This window comes from Schistocerca americana, chromosome 5, assembly GCF_021461395.2.
Source record: "Schistocerca americana isolate TAMUIC-IGC-003095 chromosome 5, iqSchAmer2.1, whole genome shotgun sequence".
Taxonomy (NCBI): Eukaryota; Metazoa; Arthropoda; class Insecta; order Orthoptera; family Acrididae; genus Schistocerca; species Schistocerca americana.
In genome coordinates this window covers 209,237,260-209,259,179 of record NC_060123.1, presented here as the reverse complement: position 1 = coordinate 209,259,179, position 21,920 = coordinate 209,237,260, and positions in this window count along the sequence as shown.

Below are 21,920 nucleotides of genomic sequence, written 5' to 3'. Positions count from 1 at the left end.
AGGGATTGTGCTTTTGAGTGTCAATGTGGACTCCCTTATTCAGATACTATGGTACGTGATGCAATTGCACAGAACGTTTCTGATGTTCGTATAGTGGAACAGATTTTGAAACTAGTCAATCCCTCCCTTCAACAAGTGATGAACATATTGGATCGGCAGGACACACTTGACTTTGCTCAGGAATCATTTGAAACTTCACCAGCCGTGTGTCAGGTCAACCGGCCCGCCGGGCGAGCTGCACGGAGCAGTAAACAGCCCTCGTGCCCGGCCACACCGCTGCCACCAGGCTCTCAGCCACGTGTGCCGCGCAGGCAAGCAAATGCAGTGCTAAAATCATGCCCGTGGTGTGCTACTAGACATTCGTGTGAGAATTGTCTGTCACACCAGGCTATTTGCTTTTTCTGTAATAAAAAAGGACATGTTCAGAGTGTTTTCCATAAAAAGCTCAGATCGGAAACTCACAACCATTCCAGGCCCTTTGCTTTGCCGAATTCGAACCACGGATACTCAGGCTCGTGAAACTTCGACCATGGAAATTCATGTAGTTCATTCCACTCCGCCCAGTGCCACTCTCTCTAACAGTGACTGTGTTCGTCCCACAAATAGTGTGCGTCAACATCGCCGGAAATCCCGTCAAGTCGCAAGTGATTATGGACCAGTGTCGGTTCACGTTGCACGAGACAGTCGCTCTTGTCGTCAGCAGGACAATAAACTTTTTGTAGACTTGGACATTAACGGCAAAGTGATACCATTCCAGCTCAATACCGGAGCTGCAGTTTCACTGATCAATCAAGACACGTACAAACAGCTGGGCACAACTCCGTTGCGTGCCGCAAATGTTAAGCTAACTAGCTATTCAGGTCAAAAGATCCCTGTGGTAGGACAGTGCAGCCTTCTTGCAACATACAAAGGACACACAAAACTTGTGTCATTTTACGTCCTTCGTTCTTCTTCTGCAGTGAACTTGTTTGGTTTCGATTTATTTCAGTTGTTTAACTTGTCTATCGTAAATCAGGTCCTGTTAGTGAACCAGACTGTGCCTTCAGACGGTGTTTCTCATCTATGTGAAGAATTTGCAGACATTTTTGCAGCGGGCCTTGGTTATGCTAAGAACTATAAAGCACATTTGGAACTGAAAGTAAATGCGCAACTGAAATTTTTCAGAGCGTGCAATATTCCCCACGCTTTGCGTGATGAGGTCGCAAAAACATTACACAATTTGGAATCACAAGGTGTAATTGAACGTGTGCAGACTTCTCTCTGGGCATCACCCTTACTAATTTTGCCAAAACCTTCGGGAAAATTGAGACTTTGTGTGGACTTCAAGGCAACAGTGAATCCACAACTAGTGATTGCAACTTTTCCTTTACCCTGCCCGGAAGATCTTTTTTACAAACTGTGCCCGGATAAATATTTTTCGAAGTTGGACCTAGCCGATGCGTACTTGCAAATACTGGTGGACGAAGAATCCCAGCGGGCCAGAGTGGCTGAGCCGTTCTAGGCGCTACAGTCTGGAACCGCGCGACCGCTAAGGTCGCAGGTTCGAATCCTGCCTCGGGCATGGATGTGTGTGATGTCCTTAGGTTAGTTAGGTTTAAGTAGTTCTAAGTTCTAGGGGACTTATGACCTCAGCAGTTGGGTTCCATAGTCCTCAGAGCCATTTTTGAAGAATCCAAGTGCGTTTTGGTGGTTAACACGCATCTTGGTTTCTATCGATTCAAACGACTGCCATTCGGGTGTGCATCCGCCCCTGCATTGTTTCAGCAATATCTACAAACTGTTTGTGCTTCGGTCCCTACTGTAGCAAACTATCTGGACGATATTGTGATCTCCGCAAAGACGGAAGAAGAACATTTAGCCAATCTCAGAACATTATTTCAGGTCTTGCGACAAAATGGTCTTCGCTTGCAGAAGGACAAATGCTCGTGACCTGCCTTACCTGGGACATGTACTCAATGCCCCAGGCATACATCCCAGTCCCGAGGACCTCTGTGCCATACGAGACTTGCCTTCGCCACAGAATTTGAAGCAGCTACAGAGTGTGATGGAAAAATCAACTATTATCATAAATATGTGCCACATGCCTCTTCCATTTCAGCTCCGCTTCATCGCTTACGCCATAAAGGTGTTCCGTTCGTCTGGACGACGGAATGCGAACGCCCCTTTCGCCAGTTGAAATCGGCGTTGCTTTCCAATACTTGCCTTACGCCATTCGATCCCCAGAAGCCCCTTTTGTTGATGGTGCATCGGATTTCGGGATCGGTACTGTGCTTGCGCACAAAGATGGATCGCACGATCGCCCTATTGCCTTTGCGTCCAAATTGCTGTCATCTGCGCAAAGAAATTATTCACAGATCGAGAAAGAAGCATTGGCTCTCGTATTTTGTGTTACAAAGTTTCATGATTTCTTGTATGGTCGTCACTTTACCATCATCACAGACCACAAACCCTTGACATCGCTTTTTCATCCGAACAAGCCTGTACCTCCACGTACAGCGCAGAAATTCATTCGCTGGTCTATTTTCCTCTCGCAGTTCCGCTACTATATCATGTATCGGTCCACTGCTAAGCACGGAAACGCCGATGCGTCCCGTTTGCCTGTTGCTGAGGATAGAGCATTCGATTCCTCCGAACTTGCTTGCCTGTTCATTGATTCGGCAACCGATGACGTGGTCGAATCCTTTCCGATTCATTTTCGTCGTGTAGCTACTGCCGCAGCTGCCGACCCTGTCCTTGCTACCGTTCTGCGTTTTGTTGCTACGCAATGGCCCTTGTCAAAGTCACGGATTGGGGATCCGTTGGTTTGCCGATTTTTTGCTCGCAAGGAGAGACTTTTTCTTCGACGTGGTGTTTTGTTGTTGCGTTCTGATAATGATCAGTCCAGGGTCATGGTCCCACGCTCGTTACAGTCCTGTGTTTTACAGCTTCTCCACCAAGGACATTGGGGTATAGTGAGAACGAAACAACTTGCTCGTCAGCACTGTACTTGGTTCGGAATCGTTGCCGCGATCACGAATATGTGCTCCTCTTGCATGGTGTGTGCCGAACAACACTCAGCACCACCGCGGAAATTCTTTGCATGGCTAAAAGCCACTTCCCCTTGGCAACGCTTACACATCGATTTGGCTGGTCCATTCTGGAATGCTCGATGGTTGGTTGTGGTAGATTCATTTAGTAATTTCCTTTTGCTGTCCGGATGTCTCCCACGACGTCATCTGCCACGATCCAAGCGTTATCTGCTATCTTTTGCATTGAAGGTCTTCCACAGACTGTTGTTTCCGACAATGGCCCACAATTCATGTCCGCAGAACTTCAGTCATTCTGCAAGGCCAATGGTATTCAACATCTGACGTCCGCCCCGTTTTCGCCACAGTCGCTGAACGATTGGTCAGGACTTTCAAGTCACAAATGTTGAAGTTAAAAGAGTCGCATTCTCGGGAGGACGCGTTATTGCTCTTTTTGTCCTCGTATCTCTCTCAGCCCCGGGATGGTCGCCCGCCGGCTGAGTTGCTCCACGGTCGTCATGATCGAACCTTGATGTCTTTGCTACATCCGCCTCATCAGGGTTCTGTGCAGCGGCAGACACCTGCGTTTGCTCCAGGCGACGTTGTCTACTACCGCCACTACCGAGGTTCACGGCGTTGGCTCGAAGGGCGCATTCTTCGTTGCCTCGGACGCGCTATGTATCTGGTTTTGGGGGCCTCTGGTGAGGTGCGCCGGCAGCTCAACCAGCTGCACCTCTGTCGTCGCACGGGATCTGCCGCTCCCCGTCTGTTTTCAGCGTCGGTGCTGTCCGGTCAGAGCCCTGGCTCGCCTCAGCCCAGGTGTTACCGACGCTGCCTTCCATTTTGCCCCATGGCGACGCGCCGCCGCCTGTTCTCCCGCCGGCGACGACCGCAGTGGACGCTTCGCTGCCGCCGCCGGGCGCCTCCCTGGGTCATGCGCCGCCGATCGCTTCCCGGGACCAGTTGTCCTACGACATGGAACTCTTGCCCGCTCCAGACCATATGTCGTCTTCGCCCGTCGGGTGCCCCGGCCCGATGGAGGTCGACCCTTCGGCCCCTCCTGTCTCTCTACGGGTGCATACACCGCATGTTGGCGTGCACCCTGGAGCAGGTTTTCAGGCGTTTCCTAGCTCCCCGCGGTCCGAATGGCAGGGTGCGGGTGGCACAGCCTCACCTGTTGTTAGGCTCACCACCTCGTCGCATACGTCAACATGGGGTCCTCCGTACGGCGGCGGAAGCCTTATTCCACAACCGTACGCCGATTTGCGGGGGAGAAATGTGGTGTCACCGCCAGACACCACACTTGCTAGGTGGTAGCCTTTAAATCGGCCGCGGTCCGTTAGTATACGTCGGACCCGCGTGTCGCCACTATCAGTGATTGCAGACCGAGTGCCGCCACACGGCAGGTCTAGAGAGACTTCCTAGCACTCGCCTCAGTTGTACAACCGACATTGCTAGTGATGGTTCAAAATGGTTCAAATGGCTCTGTGGTCATCAGTCCCCTAGAACTTAGAACTACTTAAACCTAACTAACCTAAGGACATCACACACATCCATGCCCGAGGCAGGATTCGAATCTGCGACCGTAGCAGTCCCGCGGTTCCGGACTGAGCGCCTAGAACCGCGAGACCACCGCGGCCGGCAGCGATGGTTCACTGACAAAATACGCTCTCATTTGCCGAGACGATAGTTTAACGTAGCCTTCAGCTACGTCATTTGTTACGACCTAGCAAGGCGCCAATAGCAGTTACTATTGATATTATGAATCCTGTACCGTCAAGACCGACGTTCTTCATTAACGGATTAAAGTTAAGTATCCCACCAGCTACGTCCGTTTTTCTAAATTCTAATTTCCTTGTCCTGTTCCAGACCTCGCGCCAGCCTGCGTGAGCTAAAACGCGTGTCTTTCAGCCTCCTTCTAGCAACACGGTGTTGGCTCTCCTGCCAACCAAAACATTTCCTTTACTATTAGTGTCTGCAACAAGGGGTACAGTAAGATAACGAAAAAGCCCAAAGCAAGGCTTCTCGTAGGTTAACACGTGATGGCGCTGGAAGCGACGCTGGATAGAGAGCGCAAACATAATCTATGGACCAAGAGGACGCCGCCTCAGTGCGCGCCGTTTTCATGATGTCATTATGACGTAATCCAGCAAATCAGATACCAACCGCTGGGAATACGAAGTGCGAGCCTAGCCAGTTTCACAACAATCAGACTTCGCCCCTGACGGGAGTGATGAAGGAAACTATGGAATAATTGGTATTTGATCCAAATTTGAGATGGCAAGCACTCTGAGAACTTTGTACTCAACGACTCCGAGAGAACCAAACAGTGAAACAATTAGCTGATTCTATCACACTTCACATAAACGTACGAGGGAGTGCTAAAAAGTTACGCATAGCTATTTTCTTATCGCATAAACTCTTTAAAGGTTGTTAAATAAAACTAACTTTATTAACATTCTACATCTCTAATCCCCATATCTACCTATTTATTCCTCAAGATAGTCATCCTGGCGACGAACACATTTCTCGCACCAGGAGACGAGTTTAGTTATGGTGTGACTGTAGAACGTTTGTGTTTGTTGACGAACCAGAACCTCACCTATGCTTGTACCACTTTATCAGTATCAGAGTGAAGTCCCCAAAGGGTGTCTTTAAGTTTTGGAAACAGATGAAAATCGGACGGGAACAAGTAGGGACTACATGGATGATGATCGACGGCAGTGAATCCAAGGCGTCGGACTGATACAAGAAGTCGCAGCACTCGTGAGTGGTCTAGCATTATCAGGCTGAAGGAGAGGGCACTCCGTGTATGGACTAACTCTTCGAATTCGAAACTCGAATTCAGCGCGGTGTCTTTTATGCATTGACGTAGTTACATGGTTGCACACGGGCATGTTACACGCTACAATTCACAGCCCTCGAGCGACAGCGCTGCGAATATGCAGACGTGAAGAATAAAGTTGTAGAATCTTAACAACGACCGGCCGGAGTGGCCGATCGGTTCTAGGCGCTACAGTCTGGAACAGCGTGACCGTTACGGTCGCAGGTTCGAATCCTACCTCGGGCATGGATGTGTGTGACGTCCTTAGGTTGGTTAGGCTTAAGTAGTTCTAAGTTTTAGGGGACTGATGACCTCAGATGTTAAGTCCCATAGTGCTCAAAGCCATTTGAACCATCTTAATAACGTTTGTTTTACAGAAGCATTACATTTCAGTACGCCCTCGCCAATTGCGCCGATGTACAGTTACGCCGATGATTCAGAAGCACTTAATATGTCAGTGTTCAAATTCTCAGACGACGCAAATCATCAACAAAAGTTGTTGAACCAAGCCGGCCGCGGTGGTCTAGCGGTTCTAGGCGCTCAGTCCGGAACCGCGCGACTGCTACGGTCGCAGGTTGGAATCCTGCCTCGGGCATGGATGTGTGTGATGTCCTTAGTTAGGTTTAAGTAGTTCTAAGTTCTAGGGGACTGATGACCACAGATGTTAAGTCCCATAGTGCCCAGAGCCATTTGAACCATTTATTTGTTGAACCAAACAGCACCTTCAGTAGATACATAGGGTGTTACAAAAAGGTACGGCCAAACTTTCAGGAAACATTCCTTGCACACAAAGAAAGAAAATATGTTATGTGGACATGAGTCCGGAAACTCTCACTGTACATGTTAGAGCTAGTTTTATTACTTCTCTTCAAATCACATTAACCATGGAATGGAAACACACAGCAACAGAACTTACCAGCGTGTCTTCAAACACTTTGTTACAGGAAATGTTCAAAATGTCCTCCGTTAGTGAGGATACATGCATCTACCCTCCGTCGCATGGAATCCCTGATGCGCTGATGCAGCCCTGGAGAATGGCGTATTGTATCACAGCCGTCCACAATACGAGCACGAAGAAACTTTACATTTGGTACCGGGGTTGCGTAGACATAAGCTTTAAAATGCCCCCATAAATGAAAGTCAAGAGGGTTGAGGTCAGGAGAGCGTGGAGGCCATGGAATTGGTCCGCCTCTACCAATCCATCGGTCACCGAATCTGTTATTGAGAAGCGTACGAACACTTCGACTGAAATGTGCAGGAGCTCCATCGTGCATGAACCACATGTTTTGTTGCACTTGTAAAGGCACATGTTCTAGCAGCACAGGTAGAGTTTCCCGTATGAAATCATTATAACGTGCTCCATTGAGCGTAGGTGGAAGAAACTAAAATGAGCTCTAACATGGAAATTAAGCATTTCCGGACACATGTCCACATAACATCTTTTCTTTATTTGTGTGTGAGGAATGTTTCCTGAAAGTTTGGCCGTACCTTTTTGTAACACCCTGTATAACACACTAATACTTAGAGCCTTAGTGAAAGCACACCGACTTTTAACATCAACTGAATTTTTTTTAAATAAAAAGGAATTTGTGTACAGAAAGTGTAAGTAGGCTGTTTATGTTTTCTCTATGTAAGTAGGCTGTTTATGTTTTCTTATTGGCAACGTTACGTAGCGCTCAATATGTAAATCACTGGCTGTGCTGTGTGCAGTCTGTGGCTAGTTTGCATTGTTGTCTGCCATTGCAGTGTTGGGCAGCAGCAGCTGGATGTGAACAGCGTGTAGCGTTGCGCAGTTGGAGGTGAGCCGCCAGCAGTGGTGGATGTGGGGAGAGAGATGGCGGAGATTTGAAATTTGTCATGAACTGCTATATTTATATATGATGATATCAAGGTAAATACATTGTTTGTTCTCTATTAATATCTTTCATTTGCTAACTATCCCTATCAGTAGTTAGTGCCTTCCATAGTTTGAATCTTTTATTTAGCTGGCAGTAGTGGCGCTCGCTGTATTGCAGTAGCTTGAGCAGCGAAGATTTTTGTGAGGTAAGTGATTTGTGAAAGGTATAGTTTAATGTTAGTCAGGGCCATTCTTTTGTAGGGATTTTTGAAAGTCAGATTGCGTTGCGCTAAAAGAAAATATTGTGTATCAGTTTAAGGACAGTCGTGCATAATTGTTCAAAGGGGACGTTTCATATGGCGACCCTGCCAGGATACCTCACTGGAATCTTCTGATTTTTTTCTTGTAGTTTGTGTAATTAGTGTAGCCTTTGTTTATTGCTAGCGCGTAATTGTAGAGAGAATCTCCTTTGTAGTTGCAGTCTTTCATTGTGGTAGAGTAAAACAGTTGTAGCATGCATGCAGTTTTACACCAAGTATTTCTCAGCAGCGCGTGCAATTAACTAGATATTTTTTCAGTGTTATGTTAATGTGTTCTCTTATTTTTGCTCTTCAAATTGTGCTTTTCTGTGTTATCGTGTGAAATACTGTGACAATAATGGCGTGTGAAAAACGTAATACTAGGCTCCAAAGTAAACTGAGAAATGACAGTGAAGACGAAAGCAGTGTGTTCGCGCCGCAGAGTAATGAATTAACTAATGTTCAAAGCAGTAATTTGGTAATTGCGCATAGGGAAATGGAGCGGGCGGCAAACAATGGTGTAGACAGTGAAACAGGTAGTGAACAGGGAAGCGTTATCGATCGATTGGTCGGCAACAGCTCGCCTCAGGAATTGGGAATGACAGAACACAATATTGCAAATACTGCAGACTCAGGTTTTGGGTTCCCACCGTTTTCTCAAATGAGTCAAGACACATTTTCCACTTGTCAAAATGTGAATGTTGCCGGTGCAACTTCACTGCCGAAAAGCACTGAGGAACATGTTTCAGACACCAGTGCATTGTTATTACAATTAATGCAACAAATGGGACAAAATCTTAAAAAGTTAGACACAATGGAACAAAATCTTAAAAAGTTAGACACAATGGAACAACACCAGAGACAAACACAGCAACAGTTAGACACAGTGGAACAAAATCTTAAAAAGTTAGACACAATGGAACAACACCAGAGACAAACACAGCGACAGTTAGACACAATGGAACAAAATCTTCAAAAGTTAGACACCACACTTGAACAAACACGTGAAGATTTAACTACTGAGTTACATAAAATTGAATCGAAAAGTCAAAAAGTCTGTAATGACGTGAAAACACAAATTTGTGAGCATTTTCAACCTATTTTTTCGCGGCATGAAAATGCATTACAGAATCACGAAGCAGCCATAAAAGAACTGCAAACCATTGTTCATGAAAATCATGAGACCTTGTGGGCTAAAATTGACTCAGTTGCATCTACCGATTCGGTTACGCAACTTGCAATAACTCAGGAAAACTTAAAGGACACAGTAGATACGATTTCAACACAAATGGACACTCTGAAACTTGGTTCAGAAAAACACACTGAGGAAATGTGTTCACTATCGGAGAAAGTAGCCGAACTTTCGGATCAGGTCACTAACTTATCAACAAAGGTAGATGATGATCTGAATGACACAAGACCTGTAGCCTTCACTGACACAGAAGAGTATGAACAAATTAGAAAATTCAAACAGAATCAAAATCAAATCAATACACAGTACAAAAGAGAAATCCGGGAAGCACAAGATCAGCTGACACAGGTAATACAAGAATTACGTATTTCAGAGGATACTCGCGCCCCAATACGGGAAGAGGGACACAGAAATTCGGAACAGCCACAAAATAATAACACAGGGCATTTCGGAAGTTATGAAAGAAATTGGCAATGTGCACCGAATTTTGATATGGAACGGCCGACACGACCTAACAATGACCGATATGCGACTCGCCGACATGATGATTTTGACTATAAGCTGTTCATTACTACACGTAAATTCAAAACATTTAAGAATTCTGGCAACGACATTCATCCACAAGCATGGCTCCATCAATTCTCTCATTGTTTTCCTCCCAACTGGTCGTTGGAACACAGATTAGAATTTATGTGTGGGTACTTAGAGAATGAACCAGCTGTAAGAATGCGATCGGTCATTCACGATTGCCACAGTGAAGGAGAATTTTACCATGCCTTCCTCTCAGCATATTGGTCTCAAGCCACACAAGACCGTGTAAAACATAGCATCATAATGATGAAACGTTTCGAACAATCTGAATTTTCCAGTCTTATGAAATATTTTGAAGACATGTTGCATAAGAATCAGTATCTTTCAAACCCATACAGCCCCTCAGAACTCATCCGCATTTGCTTAATCAAACTGCCTGAACATTTACGACATATTATTTTGGCAGGACGTTGCAAAGACGACATTGAAGCATTTCAGGGACTCTTACAAAAATTAGAAATTGACACTGACAGTCGCCGGATGCGAAAACAGGAAAACAATCACTACAGGTCACATACGTCACAATTCCGTGACGACAGAAACAATAACTGGACACGCCAAGGCTATTCTTACAACGCAAATCGTGACCAAAACAGGCACCACCCATATGACAACCACTGGCAGAGTAATAATAGTTACAGAGAAAGATCGCATTTCCGTAGTAATGAATATGACAGAGATAACCACAGAAACAGACAATATGGGAACCAAAACAATTATTACCAGGGGAGACAGAATAACTTCAGACGCAACAGTTCAGCGCGGAGTTACGATTCAGGGAGAAATTCTCCACCACTTAACCGACAACAAAGAAACTACAGGAACTACCGACATGACGACAGACGATGTGATCGTAACGACAGACCTGAATTGCATCAGAACTGGCGGGATTCAAACAGAGCAGGGCCCTCTCGGCAAGGCGAATTTGTAGAAGTTAGGACTCCTAATCCCAATAACGACGCGCGCCAGCAAAGAGACAGACAATGACTCGCACAGCAGGCAGCCGCGTTCGCCAGGTGGCTCAGAGAAAAATAACATAGACGCTAACCTTGAGAAAAACTCCAGTATTCTTTACCGACGTATACCGCCTGACAATTGCATTCAAGTTCAAACTCTGAGTACTATGAAGAGTAAAGGTTTACACCACATTTCACAAGTAAAACCGTTTATTGAGAGATAATCTGCTTTTTACCTTTGTCTTTGCCATATAACTTTTCACTTTACGTTGCTAGTATGCTTTGTCAGCCTTAGAATCTGTTAACATACAACAATGTTTGAAGTTAAATATCCAGTCTAGAACCTAGGGAACATTTTTAAACAGAAATTACGAATGCATTGTTATAGTGAACAGACGACACAGTGTTGTATTTGTACATTCTTGCTTGTTAGTTGCACGATTACATAACGACTATAAGGCTCACACACTTAGAACATTTACGAGTACTGCTAATGAGATTTTAATGCAACATCTTGGTTTACTTGAAAATATATTCTGGATTTAAAGTACTTTCTGTGAGATACCAGATGACACAGTGGTTAGTTTATGTGACAACTACACGGTTTTATCACGACGCTGCTAATGAGTGAAAATTTACAATGTTGCTTTTGCAGTGTATCTGTTTTATATCTGCACAGTTTTTCTGAATTCTTCTGGAAAGCCTAACATGTTTTATTAGTAACTTTTGTGGTATAGCAACAATGAGACAGCCTTTTTCGTGGCACAACAATACTTTACTGTACAGTACTTTCTTCATCACGCCAATAAGCATAATAACTAAGATATCTATACATAAAGCATTTCACTTTTGTTTATCATGAGGTAAGTACATTGACTTCTGCAGAACTTAGCTTTCGGAGGACGATAACTACGACACTTCCACAGAGATTATGTTACAAGACGCACAGTTTAGCGCTACAGTACACGTATTTGAGTGATCAATTTTGTACTTAAAACATTTATTTTTAAAGATATTTGAAGTACAATGATACAAAGAAAGTTTTCCGTGATACATTTCATTCCATTGCTGTAATTTGTAACACCTGAGGGTATATCAGACTAAGAACAGCCGGCCAGTTGCAAAGGATAAAGCAATCTTTACCTAGGTTTCAATAGATATAAATCTATCTTCTTCAGAAGATGCCTGGGGACAATTAATGTTAGTAACCTCAGTAGTCTATTTCCTCAGGAAGCTATAATGCACTTTCAAATCCTCCAGTTTACTATCGTTTATATAATGTGTTCTTTTCACGATATATGGCTGCCACTACAGCGGCCCCCATGTAATTTTCTCTTATTCTATATTACGTAGTAACTGGATTGTAGACCAGGTCTCGTAATTTTCTTAAAAGCCATTACTGATTGTTCTTGATGGTTTGACTTATATACGTTCTATGGGCTTCACTAATATGGTAATATAACTTTATATTTTGGCTATATAGACCACTGCATGTAACTCACGGCGGAAGCGCCACCTGTCTTTTTGATGTATGTATCTACGTTATTGTTCCTATACCTCCCACAATGTCATAACGGGAGTGTCAAATGCTTGCCAATTTATTTATTATCACTCTATTTAAGAACGCATTTAAAATTGATGTTTCAAATGTTACTTCAGTACGCCTATCGGCACATAGTTCGCGACATGAGCGCCACCTGCCCTGGCCGCTGTGCTACTACGCTGGCCGATTTTACTCAGTCGCTTAGGCGCTCTGCAACTTCTATGTACCTATTTTATTTGTTTGACAAACCCTGTTGTCAGGGCTATATTTTATATGATTAATGTAACTATGCAGATGTTTGCCTAAACGATAAGGACATATCACTTCATGTTGTTATAATACTGTAAGTACCAAGAATCTTTCTCACATCTTGTAATACAATATTTTCCTAATATATGTTAAACTTTATTCTTGACTCATGTTTCATACCTTAATATATATTACGATGTTCATTGTCCCCAGGCATCTTCTGAAGAAGATAGATTTATATCTATTGAAACCTAGGTAAAGATTGCTTTATCCTTTGCAACTGGTCGGCTGTTCTTAGTCTGATTTACGTGGAACCACTGCTGTAGCGCAGCTATGTTTAAAGTACTGAAATTCTTGCCTGCCGAGGTATCAAAAGCTGCATCCAGGTATATGGACATCAAATTAAAAATTGTGAAAGCAGGTATGGCTATTGACTTTAATCACCAGTGCCTAGAGAAAGACATTATCCCTGATTATGTGAAGGCGTACGTAAATTTTAAACAGTGTAACAGGGTGCCTTCTATTAAAAAGAAGCTAGTGCGTTTAGTCATTTCCGAGAGCACAGTAAATTTGTACAAGAAAAAAGATGTCCTTAATAGTGAAGCCTACTGTATACACCTATTTTTAACTAAAGCCTTTAAAGATCTTTGTAATTTTCAAATTGACCACCTGCGGAATAGTATTAATGAATGGCTCTCTAATCGTAAAGAAATAATCAAGGCCAGACATGAAAGAAAGCTTTTAAAGTTTAGTAATAGGACCACAAGTAAAAGTGATAATACAGCAGACAATAGTGTTAAGCACCTATTTTACGATAGAGTACTAAATAAAACCAATATTTCTTTTACGCAGGCCGAAAATGACTTGTTGTGTAAAGGCCTTAAATATAACTTGCCTGCTAAACTCGATAAATATCCAGTTATTTGTAATCTCATTGTAGATCTAAAAATCGGTTTAGAATCTCTGAAATTAGAGAAAACGGAGCAAGTCAAATGTGCCTACGAATGTAACAACATAATAGAAAAAGAAATTAAATTATCTCCTAATAAGCAATCGGGCGAATATAGTATAATAAAAAGCATTAATCATAAACTTAGAGAGCACGACGCATTAATCACTAAGAGTGACAAAGGGAACACCGTGGTCGTGGCTTATAAAAATGAATATATAGAGAAGACTGTAAAGTTTTTTGAGGAAAACGACATCACTGAGGTTACTGTAGATCCTACTACTGAACTGCAAAATGAAATCCGGCGTACTTTAACGAATTCCGTCAGCTTGTTCAATAAGTTCCAAAAGAAAGGGCTTATAAATATGAACCCTAAACCACCAGTGCTTAGAAGTCAGTTTAAACTGCATAAACAAAATCACCCGATCCGCCCTATAGTGAATGGTATAGGCAGTCCACATCACACACTTGCTAGGCGCCTCCATTTTAAAATTAAAGATGCTTTCACTTTTGAAAATAATTTTTCTGTAAAAAACAGTAAGGAATTAATTAACAATATTCAATCTATAAGTTGTACACCTGACACTAGACTGGTGTCCTTTGACATCGTCAGCCTTTACACAAATGTTCCGGTTGATGAAACCATAGACCTTGTAAAAGAGAATCTTCTTAAACACAAAAAATTAAGTGAAACTCAGATTGCCGAACTCATTAGTTTGCTCAAGGTCATTTTAAAATACAATTACTTCACATTTAACGGGAAAATGTATGTACAACCAGATGGTCTAGCAATGGGTAGCCCCCTCGCCGGTATTCTAGCAGAGGTTTTCATTAACGCCCTAGAAACAACGTTCTTCAATTCAAGTTCAGAATTACGCCACAAAATCCGCTATTATGCACGGTATGTTGATGACATTTTCATTGCTTTTGATGGCACTGATCATGAGTTAGAGCATCTCTTTAACACTTTCAACGGTTTACATGAAAAAATTTCCTTCACAAAAGAACTTCAAAATGATAAACGTGAACTTAATTTTCTCGATTTAACAATTTCAATAGAAGATAATTCCTTCCATTTTAATATCTTCCGCAAGGAAACATATTCTGATAATGTCATTCCTGCTGACTCAACCCATCCAAAAGCTCATAAATTGGCATTTTTTCATTCCGCCATTCACCGAATGGTAACCACTCCTTTATCACCTGCGGATCAAAAAAAGGAATTGAATGTCATCAAAGCGATTGCGGTTAATAATGGGTATAACCAGAATATGATTGATTACCTGCTCAATAAGAAAATCTCCCAAAAATGTTCGACTTTGAGAAATATTCTCCCCACGGATACCACAGAAACTAAAAAATTTATTTCCATCCCTTTCCTGGGTAACTTATCGTATAGGATTAAACGTCTTCTGAATAAAAAATATAACTGTAACGTCTCCTTTTCTACAGATAACAGTTTAAAAAGAAATCTTGTACAGTCAGTAGAGATTGCCAGCGATTGGTTTTCTAATTCACGCATTTACAAGCTAACCTGTAATAACTGCCCCTCTTATTATATTGGTCAAACCGGCAGAGCTGTGAAAACACGATATAAAGAACATCTGTTAGGTAAAAAAGGAACGAATATTCGCAACTCTACCTTTGCTGAACACCTCTTGATAACCGGCCATACGCCTAAACAGGTAGAAGACACGGTTATCCTACATAGACAGGTCAAAGGACGGAGACTAGATCTGTGGGAAGAGCTATTTATTTTTAAACATCTAGAGCTCAAAGACGGCAATATTCTGAATGATCAGTTGAACCTTGCTTGTAAACAATTTTTTGAAGGCTTTAAACCCGTACTGTGTAATGTATAACATTAATGTTAGTAACCTCAGTAGTCTATTTCCTCAGGAAGCTATAATGCACTTTCAAATCCTCCAGTTTACTATCGTTTATATAATGTGTTCTTTTCACGATATATGGCTGCCACTACAGCGGCCCCCATGTAATTTTCTCTTATTCTATATTACGTAGTAACTGGATTGTAGACCAGGTCTCGTAATTTTCTTAAAAGCCATTACTGATTGTTCTTGATGGTTTGACTTATATACGTTCTATGGGCTTCACTAATATGGTAATATAACTTTATATTTTGGCTATATAGACCACTGCATGTAACTCACGGCGGAAGCGCCACCTGTCTTTTTGATGTATGTATCTACGTTATTGTTCCTATACCTCCCACAATGTCATAACGGGAGTGTCAAATGCTTGCCAATTTATTTATTATCACTCTATTTAAGAACGCATTTAAAATTGATGTTTCAAATGTTACTTCAGTACGCCTATCGGCACATAGTTCGCGACATGAGCGCCACCTGCCCTGGCCGCTGTGCTACTACGCTGGCCGATTTTACTCAGTCGCTTAGGCGCTCTGCAACTTCTATGTACCTATTTTATTTGTTTGACAAACCCTGTTGTCAGGGCTATATTTTATATGATTAATGTAACTATGCAGATGTTTGCCTAAACGATAAGGACATATCACTTCATGTTGTTATAATACTGTAAGTACCAAGAATCTTTCTCACATCTTGTAATACAATATTTTCCTAATATATGTTAAACTTTATTCTTGACTCATGTTTCATACCTTAATATATATTACGATGTTCATTGTCCCCAGGCATCTTCTGAAGAAGATAGATTTATATCTATTGAAACCTAGGTAAAGATTGCTTTATCCTTTGCAACTGGTCGGCTGTTCTTAGTCTGATTTACGTGGAACCATTGCTGTAGCGCAGCTATGTTTAAAGACCTGAGGGTATAGTTACATTTATCCTCAGGGGGGTACACGCTTACTTTGTGTACCATGTGTGTGGCAACCACAAGGAACCCTAGCTAATATGGTATTTGCTTATACAACTTTACACATCGGTACCATATTTCTCTAACACACAAATTACACAGCTATCTGATCATTTCACTGAGAGATAAACATTTTTTTACTACATCAGTGACACATGTTTACGCAATACACAGTTGGGTAACTTTATACTTATGAAACTGTATTTTGTCTGTACTTTGTAAACTGTTCATATTTTTTCGGAATCATTGTGATACTATGCGAGCTTTGAATGATGTATTTGGTAAGGGAGCATGATTTTAAAGTACGTTTGAGGAAGATGACACTATTGAAATGAGCAGAGAATTTTTTTTTAGGTTTTGAAATTATTGGAGGAAGCTACGACGATTTTGAGAGTTGACTAAGATGTTATGATATTATTATGACGACGATGTGTATTATACTGTTGAGGTATGTTTATGATTAATAAGATGATGATACCGTATATGAGGAGTTTGATTATGCTACGTATTTCTTATGATGGAATACTGAAGAAGTGTCGACGAATAAGGTAAGGAATAATGAGTAGTGTTTAGGGACTCTGATTTATGAAAAGGATGTTGGAAACCAAGAAACGTACTTTAAGAGTTATGAAATGTGTGTGTATATGCGTGAATGTATTACAATGCAGACGAAATTTTTTTTGGACACTGTTATATCAATAGCATTTTGTTTCTACAGATTTGCAACGCTAATTCTTGACCTGTGAAATATTTTTATGTGAGACTGTCACTGTAGCTGAAACTGCTGTCGTAAATATTTCCGTAAGAAAGTTAAGTGACCACCTGCACATAATGCGTCGTGGGCACCCAGCTGCGCGACAAACGCCTGGAGAACAAGCCATTAGTGCCTTTCAGAGACAGAGGGGGAGAAAAAAAAAAAGGACCATTAACCTCGCTATTGACATTCCTTTGTAGAAAGCATCGCAAATATTACACGCTCATTACTTGAAAACATATGATTACTTGTACTTTGTGCTAATTACTGAAATGCTTATGAATTGATGGGAAATATTCGTACATCTGCACACCTGATTATGACAAGTGTCTTTCTATGACAGTTGAGAGCTACTGACTTACGAAATGTCACATGACTATTGAATGATATTTTTATGCTTTGGTTTGCGTAATTGCTTATTTCATTTGACATCTGTTTTTCAGCTGTGTTGCAGCATTGCTTTTATAAAATGAAATGCATTTGCTAATGTGAACACTTTCTGTCAACAGATCTATTAAATAATTATTTTATGATCCACATTCTTTAAAAAAGGAGCACTTGGAAAGGAAAGAACAATAAGAAGGAACTAGTAACAGTAACACATAATTTTCTTTTCAAGTACATGGTAATTTTTTTTTACAATAAGTTGTTGTGGTGCACCACTTTAATTACTTAGACATTAAGATGTGATTATACATTTCCCTTATCTGCATTGTTATCTTTAGTGTACTATTTTTTCTGCTTGAGCTATGTCATGCTTAGGTATAAGTTACTGCTGTTTGCCAGGCATAGTGTTACTGAATTTGACTTTGTGTTACTCTGCTAAGCCAGTTTTACTACTCATTTATTTTTATTGTTGCTGCACATTGGCTCATATTAGTTGTAATGTTGAATTGCTTGGTAATTTAGATTTACTGTAGCTTGCTTTGCGATTTTCCATTTTTTTTATTGCTGTTTATATTAATTGTTTTATGTGCTGCTGCATTGCCTCGTTCCTTAGTTTAGCATCTGAGCTCAGTAGATTTAAGTTAGCTTAAGAGGAGGTAGACCATATAAGAAACTGACTATGGACAATATGAAAAAGATTTGGGCCAAAATGAGTATTGTACACTGAGAAATAATTATATTGAAAGAAATATGAATAGAATACAGAAAGCAGGTATAGATAGGACTTTTTGGGAATAATGATGAATGAAGGGAGATCTCCAAGAAGTAAAGAAAGTTTTGTTTGCAAAATACTGCAGTACAACAAACCCTGTCCTTTCCTTTTGTGTTATCCCACTATATGTTTGTGTACCCTTATGTATTTGTTTTCTTCCTGTCTCTGTGTAGTTTCATAGAATTTTTTCTTCTTTTAATATTAAGCTACACTCACTATGATGAGGAATACTGTTATCCTCAAATATAATTTGCATTAATAATATGTTATTTACCTTGTAAATATGCTTAGACATTATTTATTCTGGTTTGTTGCTCACTTGTGAAGGTGATGTTTCAAAAGTTCTTGTGATCTTTATGTATGTACTCATGTCATAATTCCTGTAACACTGACGTATATGTCTATTTCTATTCTTTTGTAAAGCCTGTACTACAAATGTTATCTGTATTATTATGTTCTTTAATGATGTATTTTGTACCTTTGATATTGTATTTTCATGTTGTAAATTTATAAAATTGTAATTGACACCAGTTCATCTTATTATTAACTTGTAAGTCACATTTCACTGCACACGTTTCTGTTGGTCATAGTATATGGACAATATGTGAGAAGTAGGGACTGTTAGTGTTTGCACGTGTGTTAATAATTCAGCAAGGGACTGGATAACAGCATTGCTGGTTCTAAGGACAATTCAAAAAACTTTGTGAGTGCACAAGTGGTGGTTTATGGACTTGCTATATTCTCCGCAAGACTCTTCGATGGTGAATGTGCACCTGCACAATCGCAACAGATGGCTGCTGGCCATCTCTACAAGGACTACAGTGGGTCTGCACCTCTGGTGGCCCACCAATACCATTATCTCTACAAGGACTACAGTGGGTCTGCTCTGTGATGACCTACCAATACTCTTCAAAACGTCGAATGACTCTGCTGTGGGTTTGCTGTGTTGTGGCCCATTACCTGTCAGCATGTCAAGAGTAAGCACTGTCTTTCTGATGGAAGGACACTACTTCTTCAAGACTGCATGGAAATCCACTGTGTGCAATTTCTTTTACTAATGAGACTTTGTGAAAAAAAAACTGTAATTACTATTATGATGAATGATCAGGACTATCTTTGTAGACTGTGAGAAAATTTTAGCTTTTGACCAACATTGTGTCAATAAGTGTGTGCATTTGATTTCTTTGTTATTGTAATTATGAAAATTTTTTTTCAAATCTGTATTGGCCACTGCCCAATACAATTTGTAAATTTTTTGTGGGGAGCATGGGGGCTATGTAAGTAGGCTGTTTATGTTTTCTCTATGTAAGTAGGCTGTTTATGTTTTCTTATTGGCAACGTTACGTAGCGCTCAATATGAAAATCACTGGCTGTGCTGTGTGCAGTCTGTGGCTAGTTTGCATTGTTGTCTGCCATTGTAGTGTTGGGCAGCGGCAGCTGGATGTGAACAGCGCGTAGCGTTGCGCAGTTGGAGGTGAGCCGCCAGCAGTGGTGGATGTGGGGAGAGAGATGGCGGAGATTTGAAATTTGTCATGAACTGCTATATTTATATATGATGATATCAAGGTAAATACATTGTTTGTTCTCTATTAATATCTTTCATTTGCTAACTATCCCTATCAGTAGTTAGTGCCTTCCATAGTTTGAATCTTTTATTTAGCTGGCAGTAGTGGCGCTCGCTGTATTGCAGTAGCTTGAGCAGCGAAGATTTTTGTGAGGTAAGTGATTTGTGAAAGGTATAGTTTAATGTTAGTCAGGGCCATTCTTTTGTAGGGATTTTTGAAAGTCAGATTGCGTTGCGCTAAAAGAAAATATTGTGTATCAGTTTAAGGACAGTCGTGCATAATTGTTCAAAGGTGACGATTCAAAAGCTCACAGTGAAATACATATGTCATGAGTGGAGAGCACAATATCATATGAATAAAATTCTTATAGTATTGTGCAAGGAAGAACCTATTTCATTCAACAGTTGTCAAATATTGGTAGTAGTGACAAGGCTAAAGTGAGATCATATCAAGAGTGAGAATACATTGCGATTTATAAAGAAAGAAGTGGAATAGGGTGCTGCGACATCGTTAACATAAGAGTAAAATAACTATTACAATCAACGTATATTTCTGTATATTCTTAATAGACAAATGGACTGAAGGTGACTAACCACAAATATCATAGTAAACGTGAACCAAATTTTCTGTTGACAGACAGACAGACACGTCACAGCATTAATGGCTCTAAGGACTGTGGGACTTAACATCTGAGGTCATCAGTCTCCTAGACTTAAAACTAGTTAAACCTAACTAACCTAAGGACATCACACACATCCATGTCCGTGGCAGGATTCGAACCTGCGACCGTAACATCAGCGCGGTTCCAGACTGAATCGCCTAGAATCGCTCGGCCACAGCGGCCGGCGTCACAGCATTATTTCTCACAGTATGAAAAGGAGTTTTGTTTTCACAGGTAATGAAATAGTTACAGTTTTGCTTCTCTGGGTATTAATGTCACCGTGTACTTTTGTGGACAGTGAATGTTTCGCCAGTAAATATTTTCATCTCAGTTTCATATTGTTTCCCACACGCGTTGACCTACCAGGGTCCTCGGCGAAATCTAAACATTTTTGTGTGGTTTCTTCTTCTGCCCGTTTATGGTATTACACTGTCTTCTGTTTCTAAAAATGACAATACGAAACAATATGTACAGTGCGATCCATGTTCACCAGAGCGAACAGTTCAAATTGATGTCCACTCTGCGCGGTGCCGTTGTAGTGGATGACAAAAGGAGTGTAGCAACTGTATTTAGTAGATTGTTATACTTCTCACACATATAGTTGTTTGGATAGATAACAAGAATGAAGAGTTTTTTAGTATGTCCGCAACCAGTTCTGACTATCAGCCAATACAGTGCTGTCTATGACCTTTCATAAGGCAAGCGAAATTACTTCCAGAGCAGTTCGGACTCCTACTGCATGTCATCGTAGTTATCCTCAGCCGCAAGACAATAGTGTTTAAACTACATTACATTATTCATAGTATGTTTTATCAATTACACTATGTTAATTCTCATATGAAGTTTTGGATAGGCTTAAGGATTCGTTAGAGTGAAACTATCAGGAGCCAACTGTGCAGCAATCTTCGCCAATGCGAAGCGCTCCATAGAAACTTCACCCCATGCTCTCCTTATGGACCTCTTACTGATATTTCAGTTGCCCTCCGTCTGAAGTGTCCTGTATGTTGACACGACCATTCATCAGACGCATTTGTCTTTCACTGACAAACCAGTATCAGCGATTGTATAGTAGTCACTGGAACATTACATTATTCATTATTCGAGTTATTGCAAAATGACTGTCAGCGTTTTGTGTTCTTATATCCTGATGACAGCTGATCCTCTCTTCATATAAGCAGTACCATGAATCGAATTTACCCTGCATACACTCGCCGATCCATTTCTTTGCGATTCTGTGAGCCCACTTGCCTTCTTGGTTCGAAACCTTTCATCGTTCGTAGCTTTCCATATGTGTCAATGAAAGTATTCTTAAAAAATTGTTTTAAGTTGGCAGTCACCAAAAGAATAAAAAGTATCATCACCCCATACTTTCTGTGGTATAACCACGAATGATGCCAGAAAATAAAGAGAAGTTAAACACGTTAGGTGAAATGAAATGGCTCTAAGCACTATGGGACTTAACATCTGAGGTCATCAGCCC